General features: G+C 43.9%; 1 pseudogene across 1 annotated transcript in view; it reads right to left on the bottom strand.

Moving 5' to 3' along the window:
- LOC311520481 (kinetochore protein NDC80 homolog) overlaps positions 1-10,748 on the bottom strand; it is a 28,819-nt pseudogene extending 18,071 nt beyond the window's left edge. The window contains exons 1-7 of the transcript XR_014714712.1: positions 10,625-10,748; positions 9,567-9,695; positions 8,473-8,544; positions 7,772-7,898; positions 6,690-6,864; positions 3,497-3,598; positions 894-983 (exon numbers count right to left, since the gene is read on the bottom strand). The product of XR_014714712.1 is annotated as a kinetochore protein NDC80 homolog (transcript). The remainder of the gene's footprint in view (positions 1-893; positions 984-3,496; positions 3,599-6,689; positions 6,865-7,771; positions 7,899-8,472; positions 8,545-9,566; positions 9,696-10,624) is intronic.
- Positions 10,749-10,768: the final 20 nt, after the last annotated feature.

Consider the following 10,768-nt stretch of genomic DNA (forward strand, 5'->3'; position numbering starts at 1 on the left):
AGGGAAAAAGCCTTTGACTTGCATGTGTGGTCCCAAAGTGGGACCCCTACTAGCAACTGGCCACTTCCCCTTGCCAATTCAGCCCAGTGGCATAAGCAGTATGTTCCCTTCATCTACTCCCACTGCTTCTGTGGGAAGAGCAGCATGTGCTGACAGTGTTAGGAAAAAGAGATGGCTTCAGGCAACGGTCCAAGCTATCAGCCACTTGGTAGGGGAAATGGCGGGGGGGGGGGGGAAAATCGAAGGATGGCAGATCTATTCCTCTCCTTCAGCACTGTATTATAAAGGTACAACTGATAAATGCAAACTTATCTGTCTAAAATGATTTGTCTTTTTAAGAGAGAGCACTTCTCATCCATACATCTCAATGTATTTTACAGGGGTAGATCAGTGTCGTGCTCATTTTACACAGGGGAAAACAAAGCTAAAATAAATTGCCCACGGTCACATAGTAAGTCAGTAGCAGAGTCAAGAACTGAGTCGATTCTGATCACCGTTCCCTTCCCCCCATCCCGTGCATTATCCACCAGACCAAATTGCCTCCCAAAGCATGCTAGAAAACAAGGCTGTCCTTTTCTCCCTTCCCTTCTGTAATTAATCCAATAGCCAGCTAAATCCCATGCCAGTTGTAAACCGCAGGTATCTAACTCATTATAGAAAGCAGTGCGGTTTTTTAATTATTATTTTAACAACAGTTCTTACATTTACATTCTGTCCACCTCTTTTGGAAGAGCACTGAGAACCACACACACTTGAGTATGAACAGAAAAAGGGCTGATCAAAATCCAAATTAAAAAACCCCATACCAAAATGGGAATACATTTACTTCATTCGCTACTTTTCCTGACAGTGTAGTGAACATTGTCTGATGAACAATTAATGTAGTACAAATCCTTATTAACTACAATTTCATCTTTAGCCTCTCCTGACCAACACTGAGTATCGACAAGCACATCTGAGTTATCTCTCATGACACTGTAGATCTAAAAAGGGACAGAGTAAACCTCACAAATTAGAAATGCACAGTGTTCACTGGAGATCCTTATTTGATATCACCCATCACTAGCCTCCATATCAGAGTCATATTTGTATTAATAAAACAATGTAAGAAGGCAGAGCTAGCCCCATCGGGGTGGGTTGCACACTCTTGGAGCTCTCTGTTTCTTTGGTGTGGAAGCCTCCTTTTATCTCTAAACAAAAAGCTAAACCCCTGGTACTACAGCAAAATGCTGAAAAAAGGAATCTTGGTCCGACAGGGGCTCATAAGGACTAGTGGGAGAGGGAGGTGCAGGGCCACATGGTGATGGGGTGCAGAGCTACACAGGACCAGGGGGAATGGCTGTGTGGGGGCACAGAGACACATGAGGATTGGGGAGTGGGGACAGGGACACACAGGGACAGAGGGAGTGGGTACAGAGCAACATGGGGATGGGGGAGTGGTTGTCTGAGTACGGGTGGAGAGACGTGGACAGGAAGTGCAAGGACACATGGGGATGCAGGAACATATTGGGACAGGGGCAGATGTGCCTGACTGAATGGGAGAGGCTACAGGTCTGCCAGGGTCTGCATGGGAATGTTCCCTAGCAATCCCTCCCCGCCACCCCCCAAAAAAACCCCTGTTCTGTACTTTTCCCACCCTCCAAGTTGACACCTAGGCTCCTTCCCAGCAATTACTTCCCTCTCCCTCACCTCCTCCATTCCCCCTGACTCCCTCAAGCCTTTGCACTGCTTCTGAGGGGTGTGGGAAATACTGTTCTGTATTGTAGTTTAAAGGAATTCTTACTCAATTCTGTATTAATATGCCTAGTAAGGAATCTATTTCTCAAAAAACATTTCCTGAATCTTTTTTGTTGTCTGTATTGTTACACACCTACTTGCTGACTGGTATTTTGAAATAAATGACCAAAAATAATTGAAATTGGTGAGATTATGTTGTTATTTATTTTAAAACATGCACAGATTTTTAAAATTTTTTGTTGCAGAATTCCCCCAGGAGTAAAAAAAGTCTCCTTCAGCAAAATTACATGGGAAATGTTGCTCGGTTAACACAGTAACTTGGTCCAAGTGAGCCCCTGACTTTACGGAATAGCGTTACATCTGTTGATGGAGCACTGGAATCTGTGTTAGTAGATGGTTGGCTGTGACACAGTGGCAGTAGGAACGATGGAAAGAATGGATGAAAAACCCAGGATTAATGGGAGTGGTACAACATTCTGCTCAGAGCAGCCTGTTAAATTGTCAAAGGGGAAGAGTTCTCTTCACTAAGTGTCAGTATATATAGTCTGTGACTTTTACAGTGAAACACAAGCCCCTGCACACCACCTAGATAACTGACACATACATCGGAACTAACATAACTGATGTGGTCAAAAAAGATTCATACTGCAGGGATCATACCCCATTCTCTTCAATCTGTTAATGGCAATACATCTCAAAGAGACAAACGCTTTAATGGCATAGCAGATTCTGAGGAAACACTATGAAAATCATGGGAGGATCTCAAAGGGAGGAAAGAGAAAACATATTTTGAGGATAAGCTTAAAGCACTGCAGCTTGACACAAAGTAGTCAACAGGGCAGGTGTACCTCAAATACACCAGGAAGTCCTATGAATAAAATAGCAAACACCACACTGCAAGATTTTGTACAAGAAATGGGTTACTGTTCCCCCGCCCCCTGACATGTGCCCAGCTGGGTATCACCACTTGTAAAGATTGCCAATAAAAAGGAATTTTCTAGAGGAAGACAGAAAGAAGTTGATCGACTGTGGCTAAGGTAAGAGGCAGTTACTATAAAAAAAGCCACTTTTCCTCCAACAGATGCAGAGACATTATCTCAGCAGCCTTGCCTGCTTATATCTGCAGTCAAAAAGCCAGACAGCTTCTGAATCTAAGATATTGCTGTAGGGCCCTAAGGCTGTATGAAGACAATTCTGGATCTTGGAGGATTATAGTTTTAAAACTTCAGTTCATTTCTATCAGAATTTAATGTAGACTGTTTTCTCTTGTTTATTCTTTCCTCTTACACACCGTGGGTACTGTTATTTGTAATAGTTACTACTTTTCATTTCTCTAGCATCTTCCCTTTGAGGATTTCCAGCCACTTTAAAGAAGATAATGAATATATACTCACAACCCAGCCGTGCAGTAGGGAAATATTACTGGTCCCATTTTACAAAAGGGAAAACTGGGGTATAGGGATTAGGTGTCAGATTTTTAAAGGCAGTTAGGCACTTTTGAAAATCCAACTAGATGCATCTACCTGTTAGGTACATAAAACCCATCAATTTCAATGGGAGTTAGGTTCCCACCTCGCTCAGGTGCTCTTTGAAAATCTCACTACTAGGTGGCTCTCTGCATCTTCAGGCACCTAAATACTTTTGAAACTCTGGCCTTAACTAGTCCAAAGTCAATGGCAGAGCCTGCAACAGAACCCATATCTCCCTGCTCAGCTCAGATCCACTGGATCACAGCTGACCTCCCTTTTTGTCACCATACCTTGATGCAGTCTATTAACCACACTAGTGCAGCGGCAACCTGAGGCCAGACATGCAGTGCACCCACGGTGTACATGGAGCTTTTTGGCCATGGAAAGGGATACTTACAAGGAAAGAAGAGTTAGAGCAGTTTCCAATTACCTGAGCAGGATTGTAATCAGCAGAGAATTAAAAGACATCTCCCTGCCAAATAGATTTGATTTATTGGACACACACAGACTTCTGCCTATTTTTCTGATGAATGTTCACTATTGTTAACACTACAGATCATGAACTGATTTTATTCCTTTTATATGCATCAACTGATTCTGTCAGCTAAGGTCAAATTGCAGTATCTTTGCCACTTGTAAAGAAGTTAAAAAAAAAAAAAAGCACAACTCAGTTTTTGGATACCAGGTGGGGTTTGTGGCACCGGCAATTAGAAAAATACCTTTAAGTTGTAAATTGAGTACTGTGACACCCTGGCACCCCACTATTCACCACTGTCATGCAATTAGGATATGTTTTGTACAAAGTATGCCTTTGAGATATTCTAAAAGTCTTGATCTGCTAGACATTAATATCTCGTTGGATTGTATCTGCTATTGTCGTATGTGAAATTATGAAATTTGGCTACGTATGTGTTATTGAATCATGTTATGAGGTTGAAAACACCCACAAGCAGCCTTTAGGCCTTTTTCCTGTTGTACCTGAAAAAATGGCTTATTAAGAAAATGCACACAAGCACAAGTATTACCCCAGGAACTGCGTACAATAGAAACCTCAGAGAGAGCACTACACAATGGGAAATGTTTGACCCACGTCACAGCAAAAGAGCTTTCCAGCAAGTGGGAGGAAGATATATAGAGGGAAAATGACATCATGATTGTACCTCACTCTCCCTACAACACCACACCTGGAAACACCTGAGGGGCAATGACTGAACTGTGGGAAGTGATGGTCCCAGGCTAGATGGATTTTAGCCTGTGTATGAAAACCTGGGAAAGCCAAGGCAGCTTGTGCCTTAAGAATCTGCCAGCCTGTTTATCACTCAGGGTGAGAATTTGCTAATTCATGTCCTACTTATCTAGTGTGTTAAGCTCAGTTTGCAGTTTTTGTTTATTTACAAAGGTAATCTACTTTGATCTATTTTCTCTCTCTTATAATCTTTTTTGTATTTAATAAACTTGTTTTTTGTTTTCTCTAAAGCCAGTATGTGGAAATTATAACTTGGGGCAGAAAGCTGTTGCATCTCTCTCTCCACATTGAGGGAGTGGAGAATTTTATGACCTTATGCTTTGCAGTTCCCTGTGCAGTGCAAGACGGTATAATTTTGGGTTTACACTCAAGAGGGGGGCCATGCCTTACCAACTAGGAGGTGCCTTAACTGAGCCTTCCAATGCAGTGCTGATCTCAGCATGTGTGTGTGAAGCTGCAGCTGGGTGTGTCCCTATCTGTGTGTATGCTGGTGAAAGAGCAAGCTTGGAGAGCTTGGCAACTTATCACATAACCACAGTGTAAAAGGGAATCCAGGCTGGCGGGTTAGGCAGGCTCAATAGTCCCACAGTTCCAAGTGGCACCCGGGGGTGGGCGGGGGGAAGCGAAGAGGCGGAAACCAGTCACAAGTACAACTTATCTGGAATCACTGAGAAATAACAAAACCCACTGTGTCATTTCAAAGGGATTTCATCAGTTCTGGAAGAAATCCACAGTGGGATTAGTCAGGCATAGGTACATTACTTGAGTTTCCCTTTTCAGTTTAGATCCGAGGCACTGACTGTGTGAAACATCAAATCTACTGCTCAAAGTATTTCCCTGCAATATCAGAAACCCAAACATCACAGCGTTTTGCTAGTGCATGGGAACCAGAAAGTAAAATAGAGCCAGCTAGTTTCACTGTATATGATAAAGGAAGGGCAAAACGTAGAACAGAAGTGGTGAAAGTAAGTTATTTTGGCTTTCACAGTTTTGGCATTACTAGTAATAAAGATGGACTAAAGCACAACAAATTATTGAGCTCAATACAGGAGTAGCTGGGTGAAATTCTATCACTTGTGTTACACAGGAGGTTGGACTAGATGATCTAATGGTTCTTTCTGGCCTTAAAAACTATGATTCTGTAACTCTGAAGTCATACAGGGAAACAAATGATTTAAGCTAGGATATTTAGCCTAAAGATGCCCTTGTACCAGCTTCAAGCATTTTCCAGTGTCTCTTGAACACTGCAACCTAGCAGTAGCTAGAACCTACACTGGCAAATTGAGCCAATTCACAAAAAGAAAAGGAGTACTTGTGGCACCTGAGAGACTAACCAATTTATCTGAGCATGAGCTTTCGTGAGCTACAGCTCATTTCATCGGATGCATACTGTGGAAACTGCAGAAGACATTATATACACAGAGACCATGAAACAATACCTCCTCCCACCCCACTGTCCTGCTGGTAATAGCTTATCTAAAGTGATCATCAAGTTGGGCCATTTCCAGCACAAATCCAGGTTTTCTCACCCTCCGCCCCCCCCCCCCCCCACAAACTCACTCTCCTGCTGGTAATAGCCCATCCAAAGTGACCACTCTCTTTAAAATGTGTATGATAATCAAGGTGGGCCATTTCCAGCACAAATCCAGGTTTTCTCACTCCCCCACCCCCCTCCAAAAACCACACACACAAACTCACTCTCCTGCTGGTAATAGCTCATCCAAAGTGACCACTCTCCCTACAATGTGCATGATAATTAAGGTGGGCCATTTCCAGCACAAATCCAGGTTTTCTTACCCCCCCCCCCCCCAAACTCACTCTCCTGCCAATTCAAACGCTTAAAGGGGGAGAAAAATGTTGAGGTTGAAACACTAGAGGACAGCAGAATATCCCCAAGGGAACACAAAGTAAAAAACAACCAGAGGCTGAGTGGAGTCAGACAGTCATGGAGTCTGAGAGCTGCAGTGACCGGGTGGCAATGCCTTCACTGAAAGGAATTGGCACCTTGTATACCAAAAGGGCACCTGGGTCCCATTGCAGGGCTTGACACAAGAACCACTGCCTTGTTCACACACCAGAGCCTGGATTCAACAGCGGGGACCTTCAGAAAAAGATAAAGTGTTATCAATGTTATGTTGTTTTCAGAATTTTTTTTAATCCGGATCTTTATCTTGACTCTGTCCCTTTGAACATAAGGGTGCCCACTTTATACAATCTCTGATCAGCTCTGGTACATACCCAAGTTCTTTAAAGACTTTTGGGATCTCCTCTTCAATTTTAGAATCAGGAAGTTCATAAGAAGGGCACAAAAAAAACATATATAAAAGCAAAAATCCTGCAAAAGTCCTTAGTAGATGGAGTTTGGAGAGATTTCACAGACACATTCTGGGCATAGCCATTCTCCACAAGAAACTAAGAAAGGCAACAGACACAAAGATTAATAGACACTTCTAATCAGATCTTGACAAAGGTGAGGTCAATGTCTGCATTTATCTTGAGGAACATTACATTTTCATTGCTACTAATAGAAGTCAATATACATACACTGATCAATACATTCTGAATGGGTATTTTCAATTTAAAACAAAGAACTCTCCCTCATTACAGCCACACATTTCTGGAAGACTAACATTCAGAGGGGGAGATAGAGAGGCTCAGAAAAAAATATATTCATGTCTGATGAGCCAGTGAATAAGCTGAGATTTGTATATGCTCTCTGTTAAATCTACAACAATGATAATCGTAGCAGAAGGTAAACAACTCATTGAAAAAGTGACTGATTGAACAGATGTTCCTTGTGCCAGCACTTCTGATGGCTCAACAGAATCCGCAATAACTAAATTTTCAGTTAAAAACAAAACACTAAATCAAATGGCATTATTCTTGCCCTTCTAGATGCTAATCTTCCAAATATGACCCAATCCCATGCTGCTTTACTAAGATGCAGGAGAGAGATGCAAACTGGCCCTATTCATCTCTACACAGTGTTAATTCTCAAGTCTAATTAGGGCAATTTTAATATCAACTGCTCACTGCTCATTTTAGCAGAAAAACTCAGCTATTTTGGGATTGCGGGCATAACCTGATTAGAGCACCACCACTTTTCTCCCCAATCTGAAACCTGCTTATCATAGTTTCTCCACACAATCACAAGCTATCTCAGTTTTATCTTCTGTGTATCACATGTACAATCCTAATGCTGTAACAGAACCAAATCTATTGCCAAAGAGAGCATCCCATGTTCGCATTTAGAGTACAACATTGTTATGAGCAGATGCAGCAGATATTGGTGACACAGTGGGTGGGAACCCAGGTATACCTCACAGAGCTGTCAGATGCACTGCTGGATGTAAGTCTTGTCATGAAGTGGCCTGAGATCCTTTAACTTTTCTGTACCAGCAAAAAAGCCCCATGGAGTATTTCGCAATGCTCCAGAACCACTTGTCCTGAAACCAAACAGAGACGGTTAAATCGCTTTGGATCACGCGCTGTGGGCTTTTAGCATTTACAGAATACCCAGAATCACACTGGATAGGATATCCAAAGTGTACAAGAACTATAAAATCCTCATGCTTCAAAGCATAAACCAAACATCTAATGAAGGCAGTTAAGAAAAAAAAACTGCCCCACAGGCAGGTTATTCCACAACTGTCCAATTACAGGGATTCATACATGCTTCAGAGGAATATCTGACCTGCTACAGTGATCTCATACAGGATAGCAATCTTCCTATGCACTTACATTGTACTCATTAACATAGCATTTGTGCACAATTCCTATGTGCCTACTCTCTAATCTAATGAAAGAAACAATCAAACAGAAAAAAAAAAAAAAGAGCCGGGGGGGGGGGAATCAAATATTTTAGGTCTTCTTTATACATCAAAATAGCAAAAAAGGACACATCTCTATTTCCTCCCCTGCCCCCTTTGCAAGCCACTTTTAAAGCCTAGAGTTTTAATTATTCATTATTTTATATTGGAAATATTGAGTGAAACAAGTCAGGAGGCATTGTAACAGTACCTTCTCACAGAGAAGTTGATTTTTCCGTCAGAGCCACCAGTGTACTTAGATATGTTCAGCTTCGATCGTTCTCTAGAGAAAAGATCACAAAACATTACACTGTCATTTAAAGCATTATGAGGGTGCTGCCAGTAGTTTCACAACTATTGTTACACAACCCAAGATTATTAGGAATCTATTTTAATTGTATTTCTGTATTTTTTAAAAAAAATTGATTACTTACACAATGCTGTCAAAAGCACAGTTTCACCACTTCCCCAGTGAAGTCAGTCTTCTCACTTTGTGTGGGTCTTTTACACAGTAACAATGGAAAGAAAAAAACACTGAAAAATAAAAAAGTGTGACATAACTCCCCCCCACCCTCCAAAATAGGCAAATGGATTGATTAGATGGCAGGTGTCATAATAGTTATTTTAACTCATTTTAATTGACAATTTACTAGATTTCAAGTAGACATTGTCCCTTTAAAGGACTTTTAAAAAGCTTTCATATTGAAAATTCTAATGTGGAGTTGATAATACATTGTAAACTATTTTTGCTATTTTTAAATGGACAGTGTTCTGTTAAGTCAAGTCACTGTGGTGTTCTTGTTTCCATGAACCTGCCTACACAAGCGAAATTTACAGGAGGTACTACCAATGCCACCTCTCTGAAATGATGTTAGCCTTAGGCCAGGTCTACACTATAAATTTACATCAGTATCACTAGGTCAGTGGTTCTCAAACTTTTTTACTGGTGACCCCCTTTCACATAGCAAGCCTCTGAGACTGCGACCCCCCTTATAAATTAAAAACACATTTTTATATATTTAACACCATTATAAATGCTGGAGGAAAAGTGGGGTTTGAGCTGGAGGCTGACAGCTCGTGACCCCCCCCAGGTAATAACCTTGCAACCCCCTGAGGGGTCCCGACCCCCAGTTTGAGAACCCCTGCACTAGGTCACTCAGAGATGTATTTAGAGGTGAACTAGACATCCAGGTGCCCTTTACCGTAACAGTGAATCTCTTCACACCAAGTCCACAACAAATGACCACAACCCTCCTCCTCTCAGTTACATCAGCATAAGTGTGCTTAGAGATCAGCAGCACATACGTTGCTTGAGGTGTGTATAGACCGGCTCTGCTTGCATCCTGAACTCTAACGGGCAGCAGGGAGGCCTGGCCAGTGCTACCGCTGGAAGATGAGCTCTGTTTCATCTTGTTTAAGTTGCAAGACAAAGGCCTGTCAGCCAAAAAATGCAGAAAACAAAAATGGGAAATATTGATCTTACAGGTCAGACAGAACAGCTATTGGAGAACCCAGCTAGAGCAAGAAGCCAGACCAGAAATGGGGGAAGGAGCAGCTCGGAGGATACTAAACAAGTCCCTCATATTAATGGGTCTCAGACAGACTCTTTTCTCAATTTGGCTCGTGCGAATGACTTCCCTGACTGGGCCCAGTTTTGCTTTAATTCGTTTAAAATTTTACGGCCTCCCTGACACAGAAACATGTCCCATCACGTCCACCTACTCCCCCTTTAAATCAAGCCCCAAAACATCTCACATCCCTGGGCCCTTTCCTCTAATACAGGCAGAATCCACGTGTAAAAGGTCTAAGGGGGCTGCAGGGGACCACCCCTGAAGCCAGACCCCGCTCAGTCCCCTGTCACCAGGCAGAGAAGAAAAGTTCTTCTGGTTCCCTCCAGGCCTCAGCAGGTGCCTGCCCCTCCTACCACCCAGCTCCCAGCAAAGCGCACCAGCCACAGCACCCCGCCCCGCAGGCACAGGCAGGCACCCCCACCCGGGTGATAGCGCCCCTGAAAACAAAGGGCCCAGCCCCAGGCGGGCGGGTCTCCGGCGGTAGCGCTCAGCCCCCAGCACAGGATGGGACAGGAGCCAGCGCACCCTGCAATCGCCTCAGTGAGCCTCGAGGGGCCGCGTTCAGAGTGGGGTCCCCGGCTAAAGGAAAGCTCCCGGGAATCGAACCCGCGGCCCGGCTGAAAGGCTGCGCCCGCGGGAGCCCCTGAGCGGGGCGGCTCCCGCCCCAGAGCTGCTGGTGGCGGTGGCAGAATCTCTCCCCTCCCGAGAACGGCGCGTCCTGGGGGGGGACGGGACTGGAGGGGCTCTGCCTAGCTGGGTATTTATCCGCCCCTCCCCCACTGCTGAACACACCAGGGCAATAGGGCTCTGGGTCCTGCCCGCTCCGGTATATTGCGGGGGGGGCGGGGAATCGGGCCCCGGCAGCCTGGGCTCGCCGCCCGCCTGCCTCAGGCAGCAACAGCAGCGAGGCGCTAGCCCACCTAGCCGCGGGGCGCG

This window comes from Lepidochelys olivacea, assembly GCF_965140295.1.
Source record: "Lepidochelys olivacea isolate rLepOli2 genome assembly, chromosome: 1".
Classification (NCBI taxonomy): Eukaryota; Metazoa; Chordata; order Testudines; family Cheloniidae; genus Lepidochelys; species Lepidochelys olivacea.